The sequence below is a fragment of the Cuculus canorus genome, chromosome 2 (assembly GCF_017976375.1).
Source record: "Cuculus canorus isolate bCucCan1 chromosome 2, bCucCan1.pri, whole genome shotgun sequence".
Lineage (NCBI taxonomy): Eukaryota > Metazoa > Chordata > Aves > Cuculiformes > Cuculidae > Cuculus > Cuculus canorus.
The window spans coordinates 41,119,724-41,132,700 of NC_071402.1; the positions used below are offsets into that span (position 1 = coordinate 41,119,724).

The following is a 12,977-nucleotide window of genomic DNA, read 5'->3' on the forward strand; positions in this document are numbered from 1 at the left end:
CCAAAATCATGATTCAGGGTCTGTCATAAAAACACTGCTCCATAAGCAGTATATTCCTGTAACTAATGATCTTTTTCTTACTCTGGCTGGTCACTCTTTGCCCCCTAAGCATCACCACAAAACTCCTCTCTCTACTCACACAAGCTCCAGTGCTTCACCCTCACGTTTACCAGCCAGGGACTGCCAGGTGGCTTATAATAACCTGAGCTTCAACAGCTGCTTCTATATTTTTTTTCCTTTTATTTTGTTTTTTAATCTCACTCTCTGATCTTTAACATTCACCAACTTGTATGGAACTAGAGAAAGATTAGATAGTATATAAAAGGCTTACAAACTTACACAAAACAAATCACTTGTTTTGTCGATCACTTCTGCTTCCTTTATTTAGGAATGCAAGCTAAGACCAGCAGAAGTTAAATTCTTTTTATTTCCCTCTCATCGAGGATATTCTGATATTTACTTTTCAGGTTCTTCTCTTTGTCACTAGGACAACTAAAATAATACTCTCATTTTTGTCAGATGTAAGCAAGAAAACTCATTTTTATATTTCTGCTGCAAGCCAAAGCTTTATCAAAGAGCACTCAGGGATTTCTGTTATAATTGCACAGATTGACAACACTGCTGTGTTGCAGCCCATAGCTTACCTGCTAAAATACTTTCCCAGATGAACAATATTGTAGAGATGGTGGAGACAGTGGAGAGTATAAAACCTAAGTCCATGGCACAAGGAATGAGTTAGGGGGAAATTGAATATGCATTTATGTAAGCAGTTGTAAAAGCAAGTATTTTATGCAAATAGATGAAAACTATGAAGCAGGGGCAGAATATGGAAGGAATGGAGACAGAGATGTAGTGGAAAGGTTTGAAACTAAAAAATGAAAGATTTGAAAATAAAAAAACAAGAGCCATGCAACAGAGCACAGAGCTGATGATCTTCACCATGCGCGGTTCAGGCTGGAAATGCAGCCAGCACTCTGCGACTGCAGCTGCTCTTGCAGGTGATCACCTAGCTGCATGTAAAAGAAGAGAAAAGAGTGTAGGAATATTTGGTATTTGCACATATTTATGTCACCAGTCGTGACAGGAAACACCGAGAATGCGTGAAAGAGAATCAGCTCACAAATAGAAGCTTGAGTCAGACTGGAAGATAGTCAGTGGTATCTGAAAATATGACCCTGCACTTATCTATTCCTCTTGGTAGGTCGCATCTGTCTTCATACTGTTACTCAGTGAATAATCTGGGAAAATGTGTGCGGAGGTGATTCAAATAATTCTTACTTGCACCTTCTGAAATAATTTTATACCTCACCCCTGAGTCCTGTTCTTCAAGCAACTAATACAAGTTCTAGGAGATACAATCACAAAAAAAAAATTAAAAAAAAAAAGTTGGCACTCTCAGAAAGTGCCCAGCAGAATGGGGGCATCTGTACAACCTGAAACCACCTCTAAGTCATTTTAAAAGTGACAAACAGTCCTTCAAATTTGCCTTTCTGGCTGCAATCTATTTAGTCTACAGGTTAATAGACCTATAGAAGATAAGCTATAGAACAAAAACTGTCACAATAAAGGCATAGAAACATGGATTGTCATGCAGGCAGTGGGGCTGGATTCACACAGTACTTTACACCAAACCTTTTAATGCTTTGACTTATAAATACTGGAATTATCATTCTTGATGGTAGAAGTTAGCCAGCACTTGTTTTCCCATGGGTGTCTGTCTGCTTTTGTTTTTAATATTTCTTTAAGAAATCTGATCAAAAGTGAATGTTTCCAATTGCACCTGGCGAGAAATACTGCTGCTGCGATCTTGTCTGGTTGCTGTGTGTGTTAAACAGGCAGCTCTTTATTCCTGCAAATCACTTCTCAGTTCTCTTCTTTCATTTCACATATTTGGATTACGTTTTGCTAATGTGATTTCTAGCAGTTTATGCAGATCTTGAAAAGCTGACTTGTAAAAGCTGTGTAGTGTCATTAATGTTAGCAAAGCCTCTCATTTCTGTATGTTTTCAAATAATACTATAATCAAAGGTGCCATTCCATTCAAGATACCCTCTATAAGAAGGATTAAAACACTGTTAGAAACAAAGACCACAGAACAGAGCAGCTCTAGGGAATTCCCTCCTTACTGAATCCATCCCACAAGTAGTTTTGTCTGGGTATTTTCTCCACTCCATTAAAAAAAAGTTCTGCTTTGTGCTAGATAATTATTACTAAAAAGATCCAGAGGCAATTCTACATAAATGAGGAGATAGGATTAAGTACATAGACATTTGTTTCCACAATGAAATTAACTACTCTCACAGTGCAAAAGCCTGGGCACCCACCAGGTTGCCTAAACAGACAGGGAGAAGAGAAGGGGCAGTGCTGATCTCACTGGAGAGAGGAGGGAGCAGCTGCTCAGCATGGGAGCACACAGTGTACCAGTGACAGCTTGTGTGGGAGGTTAATCCTTCATCACCTTTCCAGTCTGTCTTCAGCCTGGAAGACAACACAGCAGCATCTTATTTCAGTTATTAAAGAAAAAGATGAAAAATTGTGATTTCGTCTCAAGTCTGCCTAAAGAGATCTAGCAATGCTATGAAGTCTTGCATTTATATGACATTGGCACTTCTGTCTACAGCAACCATCTCCTAAAGTGCTCCTGCAAAAGAGGCTACATCACATGTGCAGACAAGAGCTGAACTATTCAGAGATGTTTAACTTAGGAAGGAACACACAGGCTGGACTAGAGTAGCATCCCTGGTCATAACAGACACTGATTTTAATCAGCCTATCACACAACAAGGATGTTCACAAGAGGAAATGTCCACATTCACACTCGCAGTTAGCACGAGCTGGCATTACTCTGACTATTGAGCATCTGAACAAAGAAGTCCATCCTCAAGGGAACATGGGACAGGCATATGCCTGCAGCAATGAACTCAAGTGATGTGCTGAGGACAAGCAGAGAACACAGGAAAGCCATAATGGTGACAAAATGCTGGAGTGGTGGATTTCCCCAACCTTCCCCGCTGCCTTGTACGGTCACTGCTGCAGCACTGCTATCTGCCCTGCCTCCTTAGTAATGCAAACCAAGCAATAGATTGAGTGGAAGGAGGCAGATCCCTGGGATGAAGCACAACAGCTGCTCCCAGTCAGGGGAAGGTAAACTCAACAGTGGAAAGTACCTCCAAGGTTCGATCATTCCTCCTGTAGGAATAAGGACAAGAACGTGTGAGGACTTGAAACAAACTGAAATACATATTTTTTGTGGTGTTTGTGTATTTGTTTCATGATGCATTAGAACAGGTAGGTTACTTCTTTCATTCTTCTGCAGAAAAAGTGTGAACCAATGCGTTTGGTCAACATGAGAAAAAAGGGGTATTTACCATGCTTTGCACTTTACCCTTAAAGTGCTGAGATATTGCAAAATCCGAATGCTTCTTGAGAAAAGACAGCAACAGATGGCCAATGAATAATTAATAATATATTTTACTAAAGATTTAATACAGCTCAGAAAAAAAAACTATTATGTAGAAATGGAAAAAAATTAATGTAAGTATGAAATACAAACTGTATGTGACCTTTCCAGAGAGTTATTAGAAAGAAAAATTGATGAACCTGACATGAAAATGGCACTAGTTATATTGAATTTCATTAAAATGCCAGGTCACAATGGGCCTGAATGCTGACTTTTACAGGGCATTCACTCTGAAGATTTTCCCACATTGCAGTAAAGTGCACAATCAAGTGTTAGATAATGCTCTATAGCCACAAAGCCTCAGGGAACCACTGATTATGACTGTCAGTGTCCACATCCCCAACCTTTCAATTGTGCAGATTTGTATTAAACATGCAATTGTCTTCCTTTTGCAGTCTAAGGAGCATTTGCCCATAGTCTGTGGGGAACTGGCTGACCTTCTTTTCCTCCAGCTGCCAAACATACACAAGAGGCATTCCTAATAATATTTGTCAGTAAACAATAGCAGTCATACCACAGAGATGTTATGCAACTGAGGGTGCAAACCATAACAAAATTTCCACATTAACAGGAAGCCAATACACTTAAGTGTCCCAGAAGCACAGAACAAAGTGGAAAGCTTTGTTAGCAAACCTTGGTTGTCCACACTTTCTCTCCAACCATCCTTTTGCTCCTACCCTAATCTAATTGCTACATTTCCTGCCTGCCCACACTTGCACAGCCAAACTTCCTCCATAGCAGCTCAAACATCTGAACATTTCCATAAATGCCAACACGCACCCAGGCCCTCTGTTCTCGTAGGTCATCTCCTTCTTCCCATAGACAATTTATGTCCAGCCACAGGCATTTTTCCCTGATTGTTCCAGCTTCCTCAAGGGTGTAGGTGCTGTGCTTCCTTCCCCTTGTGAAGTTAGCCTCTGTCTTTAACGAGATCCCTGGGGTAAGCTTTGCCATCAGCTTCTTTTCATTCCTAATGTTTTCAGGATAAATTGAATGAAGCATAATGACAGCCCAAATCGTTTAAACAGGATATATGGCTTTGAACGGAGGATCATGCCACCTCTCTCCTAAAGAGAGTGCTGCTTTGTACTCCATGATGGTCCATCACCATGAATTGCTCTGTTCCCTCTGCTTCTGTGTGTTATGTCAAGAAACTGACAGAGTTTTGAGGCTCCTTCAGAACTACTCCAAAAACTCATTTGTGCATTTCTCTGCAAAATGCTCCAATGTCATCCCATGTGTCTCTAGCTACCAATGCTGGAGTGTCTGGGAGTGATGCTAAAAGAAAGCTTCTTCAGGGTCCTCAGTCACAGAAACCCTATGGAAATTATGAGTAGTCTCTGACTGTGTCCAGTCCACAAAGCAGAGTACTTATCCTAGCTGTGACTTCTAAGTGGCAGCTGTAACTCAAACAACTGTTCACGTGCTTTTAGCGCTAGAGATCTCTTGTTCAAACTCCTGTACAATCTCCCAGTGCAAAATCAGTCACCATAAGCACTCAGACCACCAAGAGAAAGCATGTCAGGGAGTGACTATGAACCTCAAAATTAAAAATCCTTCATCACACAAGTGAGTACAACTGGAGTAGGTGGCCCAGAAAGGTTGTGGCATCTCCATCCTGGAGAGTTACAAAATTTGAGTAAACAAGGTCCTGGGGTACCTGATCCAACTTTGAACAGGAGTCTGAACTAGATGGACCTACAGAGATCCCTTCCAGCCTATCTTTTACTGTGATTATTTATCCACAGTGAAGTCTAACAAGACTCATGCTACGGCCAGCCTTTAAAGAACAACTTTGCTCTCTCGGGCATATACAAGGGGAGGATGTCATGAGCAACAAAAGAAGATACCTAAGAAGATTCCTAAGAGGTCCTTGATTTCAGTCCTAAATACAATTTAGCCTGCCATGGTTGGGGGAAAAAGAAAACATGGAAAATGCTGAGTGTAACACTTTCTGCAATTCATTAAAAATCTGAGAGAGATGCTTTGAAATGAAATATTTCTAACTTCTCTTCACAACACAGAGTCAGTAATGCCCAACTTGTTTTCTGCGCTGTTCAAGAGGGGTCCAAAATTGCAATACAGATGGTCTGTTAGGTAGGCTTAGGTGAGAGGATGTACTTCATATTTATGATTTTCTTTTTTTACATACAGTCACAAGACTGTTTTGAGTCTACTGCCATAACAATGTAATGTCAGGTTTTATTCTCTCTTCTTGCAATCACTGCCATCTTTGAACAAAACAAGTATTTTAAGTAGTTCTTCCAGTGTTTCTCCTCCTTAGGTTCATATCAGTGTTCTCCTGGAGGCTTCTTTTCCTCCCTTTTCTAATAATCACCTCATAAACTATAACACACATGTTGAATAAGAATAAGCAACGTTTAATTTATACAAATCAGAAGCAGAAGATGAATGCATAATTTATATGGGTCTATAGTATTTCTTACTGTGTTGTCCACTGAAAGTGCCCTCATAAAGATGTGTTTATTTTTCACTGTGGATGCTACACACAGCTGCGGCAGTCACCATGCTCACATGCAGCTTCCTTTCTGACCCATTATAACAAATAACTTTTGGAGTTCATTTCATTGCTGTACCCCTGATCCTGATGAACTTACTCAGTATTCATGCGAAAGAGGAACGCCTTCTGTTATAATGTAGTAATTGTTAGGATTGCACAACTTTTCCCATTTTTTCAGGCTGAAAGCAAGCCTCGTAACCACTTTCAGTACTAATAAAGCTTTGAAGAAGTGTCATTGGTAAAGTTTCTAAAAACAAGCCATTTGATAAGGAGCAGAATTAATAAAACTCAAATACCACATTTCTCTGTCTTTACTCTCCTCTGTGGATTCTGATACCTGATAAAAGGGTGACCCTCTTGGCCTTTCTGTCTACATGGGTAACTGTTCTCCTAAGTCTTGTAGGAAAATAACAGCTGAGAATTTTCCACTCTTCTGTCAAAGTGGGGTAAAAAATGAGCAAGTTTAAAACTTGCTGTAGGGATTCTGCTACAAGCACATGCACATGCAGTAGTATTGCAAAGGTCTTATCTCCTTCAGAAATCTAGGTATAAAGAAACAAGATATGAAAGTAAAACATAGAAGCAAAGATGGGAAAATTATGAGGAAAAACTCAGCACCTTGGTCCTGGAAAAAGAAAGCATCACACTACAAAAAAAAAAAAGCACAAGCAACCACACGTGCTCAGAAGGAACATTGTGTCATGACAGCCTGGTAAAAGACAGATAACTTCAGCTGCTGAAAGCTGACATGCCTTGAATTACATTTCATCTTAGAGGTTCATAAGCAGATTGGGGAGAAGGGTCAGAAAATGACAGAGGTTACTAAAGCTCTTGTTGATTTTGTCGATTTAGTGGTAGCTGGTAAAAAAAATACATAAAATAGTTTTGGATGGAGTAATAAATATATATATATAAAATGTATATTTAGCATGTCACATCAAAATGTGTCGTTACATCTCTATTCTAGTCTCCACAGTAAGTTCAGTTTTCACTTTCTGAAGTAAAATCATTTATTTCACAGGAAAAAAAGAAAGTGTTTGGGAGTGACAGATCAAGAAAAAAGGTGCTTATCCAATGAAATACAGTTTTCCAGAATCTGAATCAGGGCAATAATTCCTCTTTCTTGCCATCGCTTTTACGCATTAGTCACTGCCACAAGGTTTTCACCCCTGCAAATAACATCCTCCCAAATCACTGCACTGAATCACAGATCTTCTGATTAGGTGTTTTCATTTAGCTGCCCCATAATCCTTTGATTCTCTCCATGCAAGTGGAAACCAGAGCTGTGATCCATCTGTTATGCTATAGACCGTAAGTTCCCATCTGTCATCCATGGACCAGTGGTAGTCCCTGGAGCACTCTCTGCCTGTCTGCAGAGAGTTGACTGCTCTCCTGGTGCTGCCTCCTCCTCGTCTCCAGCTGTTAAACCATATTAAAAGATGGATTTAAAAAAGAACACAGAAGAAAACAATGTGAATAAAATCAATTTTCCATGTAAACAATTGCTTTAGCTGCAAGAGGGATGTTACACAACTGTGAATGCACAGGGTGGAACCTCAGAGCCACGTACCTTTCTCGGTGGCATCTTTGGGAATGCCAAGCCCCTGTGAGCAGCTGCAGGAAGGGTTCCAAGTGGGGTTGGCTGCAGAGTACTCCCTCAGAAATGCAGGGCCCTCATTCAAGTGTCAGAAAAATTAACTGGTTCACTGCTGATCACTTTGACATAAATATCTACCACTTTGGAGAAGAAAGAGCTGATTTCCCTGGATTAGGCTGCATCGGTTTACTCTGAGCTGTTCATCTTGTCCTGCACCTGAAGCACCACCTCAGACCACAGCTGAGCAGTCTTGTGACAGCTTTCCAATCTCTGGAGTTTACAGCCTAGGGTAGGAAACATAATTTTTGTTTACTTCATTTTGCTAACCTGCCATAGTTCAGCAGTTGCTACAGATCTCACTTCTGTAGATTACAGAATCACAGAATGGTCAGAGTTGGAAGGGACCTCCAGAGATCATCTAGTCCAAGCTCTCTGCTAAAGAAGATTCACTTGCAGCAAGTTGCACAGGAACAAGTCCAGGCAGGTTTTTAATATTGCTAGAGAAGGAGACTCCACAACCTCCCTGGGCAGCCTGTTCCAGTGCTCTGTCACAATAGTAAAGCAGTTTTTCTTCATGTTGATTTTTCTTCATGTTGTTCTGTCACTGGGGATCACTGAAAAGAGTCTGGCCCCACCCTCTTGACACTCACCGTTTAGATATTCAGATATATTGATAAGATCCCCCCTTAGTCTTCCCCAGGCTAAACAGATCCAGGTCCCTCAGTCTTTCCTCATAAGAGAGATACTCCAGTGCCCTAATGATCTTCATGGCCCTCTGCTGGACTCTCTCCAGTACCTCCTTGTCTTTCTTGACCTGTGGATCCCAGAACTGGACACCGTACACCAGATGCGGCTTCACTAGGGCCCAGCAGGGGGGAAGGATAAACTCCCTTGACCTGCTGGCCACACTTCTCTTAAAGTACATGAGGATACCACCGTCCTTCTTGCCCGTAAGGACACATTGCTGGCTCATGGTTAACTTGTTGCTCACCAGGACTCCCAGGTCTTTCTCCACAGAGCTGCTTCCCAGCAGGTCAACCCCTACTCTGTACTGGTGCATGTGATTGTTCCTCCCTAGGTGCAGAAGTCTACTATTGCCTTGGTTGAACTTCATTAGATTCTTCTCTGCTCAACTTTCTAGCCTGTCTATGTCTTGTTGAATGGAGAAGTAGTGGGATGTTTCATTCTTCCCAGCTCACTCTGTCCCCATGCACAAAGTAGCACCATCCAGTCCCTATCCCTTACTAGATCTGACAGCCCATGGTGGGGCAGCAGTGGTTTCTGTCCCCCCACCTCTCTACCCAACCTGCCCAAGGCTACCAATGCCACCAACACCAGAGCTGAATGTGCTGTCCAGTCACCTCACAGCCCAGCATACGAGTGAAAGTGCCAAAAGTTCTGGTTTATTTGAAAATACCTCGGGTTTTTCCATTCCCAATCCCTACCAGATGACTTGCTGGGATAAATTCTTCAGCTATCACATCAAAATCTGCCTGAGATCATGAAACGTATCATATAATACCAAATGGTCTCACAGATACCTGAAGATGCAAGAACAGCATAACCAATTGATATTTAACTTCATATAACAGTACATGAAGGGAAGGTAGGTGCAGCAGTGGCTCTGTTATCAGGTTTTATTCACAATTAACTCAATATCACTTTCCACTTTGATGTGTGCCAATACATCAAAGTATTCCTGTAGACTATGCCAAAGAAACACAAGCAAAAGCCACGTGGCAAAGACAAGATTTAGGTGTTTGTGGAGTGAGTACATGCTGTGTATTCTCATCTGCACAGGAGAAGCTGATAAACATGGTTAACCACCCCATAGCCCTTAGCTCACCTGAATCTATTTAGTAAAGCAAATTATTTCTGTGACCACACCAGAGAGTAGCAGGGCTTACATCCACCATGAGTTCAAACAGCCCAGCACTAGTTTACTGCTGAGAGTATCCTTACACACACAGCTAGGATAGAGCTTCTGTGTGGATTAACACTGCGATGTCTGTCCAGCCCTGCTGCCAGTTCTAGTAGCACCAATACATCTGAAAACAGGCTGACATGAGAATATTCTGACATAAAGTATAATAAAATTGTACCCCTTAATTAACTATCCCAAAAATGCTATTTCAAATCTTAAGTCCTCATTCTTGGAGGACATATGCAGGTACCAAGGCCAACAGCATCTTGGCCTGTAACAGAAACAGTGTGGCCAGCAGGACCAGGGAAGTGATTGTGCCCCTGTACTTGGTGTTGACGAGGCTGCACCTCAAATTCTGTTTTCAGTTTTGAGCCCTTCACTACAAGAATGACATTGAGGTCCTGGAGTGTGTCCAGAGAAGAGCAATGAAGCTGGTGAAGGGGCTGGAGAACAAGTCTTATGAGGAGCAGTGGAGGGAACTGGGGTTGTTTAGCCTTGAGGAGGCTGAGGGGAGACCTTATAACTTTCTATAACTATCTGAAAGGGGGTTGTAGAGAGGTTGGTGTTGGCCTCATCTCCCAAGTGTTACATGATAGGACAGAGGGAACGCCCTCAATTTGCACCAGGGGACGTTTAGATTGGACATTAGGAAAAAATTCTTCACTGAATTCAAGCTGAAACAGGCTGCCTAGGGAAGTGGTTGAGCCATCATCCCTGGAGGTGTTTAAAAGGTGGGTAAATGAGGTGCTTGGGGATATGATATAGTAGTGGACAGGTACGGTTTGGCTTGGTGATCTCAAAGGTCTTTTCCAACTTAGTGATTCTATGATTCTACTTATAAGTACTGCCTAGTATTTTACTGCCTAGTAAAACCAGACCTATAAACTATATTTGAACAACTCCATGAGTGAAGTGTTTGTAGGTGTCAACAGTAGTCACTTCTTGGGGTCAGTTGTGCCATGGTTAGGGTTCTTTGGTCTTTTAAATTCAGCATGTGTTTAAGCACTTTATAGCGCTTAATTCTATGCTTATGATAGCCCAGAATACTCCACAGACTAAATACGTTAGGCAGCTGAAAGACAGGACCCACAGTGTCTCTCAATTATTCATTTGGAACAAAAGGCAGTACTTTTCCTGGACTTCATGTTTTGCTAGCTTGGAATTAGCATTTTGTCACTCCCCACATCCCACATCTGAGCTCATCCAAACTTTGGAAGGGATGGATCTGGCTCCAAGTCCTGCATTTCAAGCCCATCTTTAATCCATTGCTAGCAAAAGGTTAGGGGTTTTTATGCTAATTCCCCACTTTCTTGTCAACTAATGGAACAAAAAGGAGGAAAACCTATCTGGATCCTAGGGATATTATCTTCCCTTTTTTTTGGAAATATACAGATGATGAACCAATCAAGCTGTGAATGATAAACAACTGCTTTAAATAGATAAGAAGCAAACATGCAAAGAGACAATAAGGTTATTAAGGAATAATACTGGGAAACTGAGTGGCAGACGATTATCTGAACTTCATTTAATTTCAAATTTAGCATTTCTTTTATGTTCACTCCTATAATTTTTCTCTTCCCTTTTTGTTCACATTCAATTTCTGCCACAGAAAAAAAAAAGGGGGAGATAAATTCAAAAGAAAGGGGGAGATAGACTCAAAATATAGAAACTATTATCACCTAAAGCAAAAATTAAATGACTCGCTAAAAACTTAGTACTTTGCCATAGGTCTCCAGAGTCACATTCAGATACTTTCATGCAGATCGCTACTTCCGTTCTCTGGTCTTACTCTTCGGACAAGGACTGGCTGATAGAAAAATAGTCTAGTGCATTTAGTAAGTCCTGCCCTGCCTGCTTGCTGTTGCAGCCTGAGCTGGCTCTGTTACCCTCTGCCTTGGAGCATGGGCAAAGGTGCCATGGGGTTTTCTACCTCAATCATGCAGGCATCACTTCAGAAACTTCTGTTTAAAAACTCAAATGCAAATATGAAAAGCCTAAATTTGGGTCAGTTTGGTTTGGTTTTATTTTTTGTAATTAATAAGGTGAAGCTTACTTGCGAGCCATATCAGTTCACTTTGTTCTTCATTTCTCTCAGAACAGGAAATTTGATTAACTGGGATAGTATAGGCCTGTTGAGTGATATCCTTTTTCACTCACGTACAGGGGAAGGGCAAAATGCTCTTCCAAAAGATCTTGCTAGAGACCGGTTGTGCACCAAAATCAAATCATAGGAGGAGCAATAATGTCCCTTTCCTATGGAAGTTATCTATTTTTAGAGGTGGTGACCTGCAGCTCAATAATTCTGTATTTGAACCTCGGTTTAGGATCCTGCCGACTACACCTGTCACAGATGGAAATTTATAAGACTTTGATTTAGCAGCAATTTAGAATTTAACAATGTAGATCACAAAATTAGAATATATATATATATGATTTCTATTAATACTTAATCATTGGCTGATTAACCAAGTGATGCAACAGGATATGCTATAATCAAATCAGCAACTTACCTACACATTTGAAAGTGGCAAGGTTCACACTATAGTTATGACAAGGTTAAGTTAAATCATACACACATAGAGATGTACACACAGACAGAAAGATTCATAGATCCAAATTTACAGAGATATACCTATGGCAAAAAATTCCCTCCACTCAAGATTAGTAAAATACTCACTTTCAACATATCAGCATTCTCAATGGACAGTCTTTGAGTTGTGAGGAGCCTGGACTTGCCCTGTTCCTCTTATCAGCAGTCGACCCTGAAAGGCATTCAAGTTAAGAGGGAGATACTGGATGCAGCCCGCTGCAGTCCTGGAGACCTCAAAGGGTCTCACTTAAGATGGTTATTTATAGGGTTGCAGGTAATTGACTTTGGTCAGAATTTTTTATTCATTCTGTCCTTGACTCGGATGAGGTAATTCTGGCATTTTCCACCAGTTATATATGTCCAGAACTTTCCAGATCATATAATTCTGCTATTCTCTAGCTCAGACTACAATCCAGGTGGCAGGTGTACCATGCTTTCAGGAGGGGATCATCAGTTCCTTTCTGAAGCACAAGTAGTCCTTTTCCAGACACTGAGTTTCAGAATGGTCCTTTCCCAGCCACAGGAGTTTTGGGTGCACTAAGGGAGTGCCTTCACGCTCAGACTTGCTGCATTTTTGCAAAGGTGAGGATACAATGGAAATATTTTTCCCTAACATGCCTGACTACCGTAGATAGGCGGGTGGCCCAGGGAGGGGTCACATCACTACACTCCCTTGATTGGCCTGGGCCACATCACTACACTCCCTGGATTGGCAAGCAGCCCAAGGAGGGGGTCACACCACCACACCCGTATACACCACTCTCAACAGACCTGACATCAAACCTTTACCAAAATATGCTCAGTTCTCTCTTCTTCATTTCGAGCCCCGAAACTCATCTGGTAACTTTCACCCAAAAGCACAGATGTTTCACACTTTGCTCTAAC

General features: G+C 41.3%; 1 long non-coding RNA gene across 1 annotated transcript; it reads right to left on the minus strand.

Moving 5' to 3' along the window:
* Nucleotides 1-7,116: 7,116 nt before the first annotated feature.
* LOC128851382 (uncharacterized) lies at nucleotides 7,117-12,653 on the minus strand. The gene is made up of 3 exons (XR_008448744.1): nucleotides 12,180-12,653; nucleotides 7,552-7,862; nucleotides 7,117-7,400 (listed from the first exon to the last, which is right to left on the minus strand). It is a non-coding gene; the product is annotated as an uncharacterized LOC128851382 (long non-coding RNA).
* Between the last annotated feature and the right edge of the window lie 324 nt (nucleotides 12,654-12,977).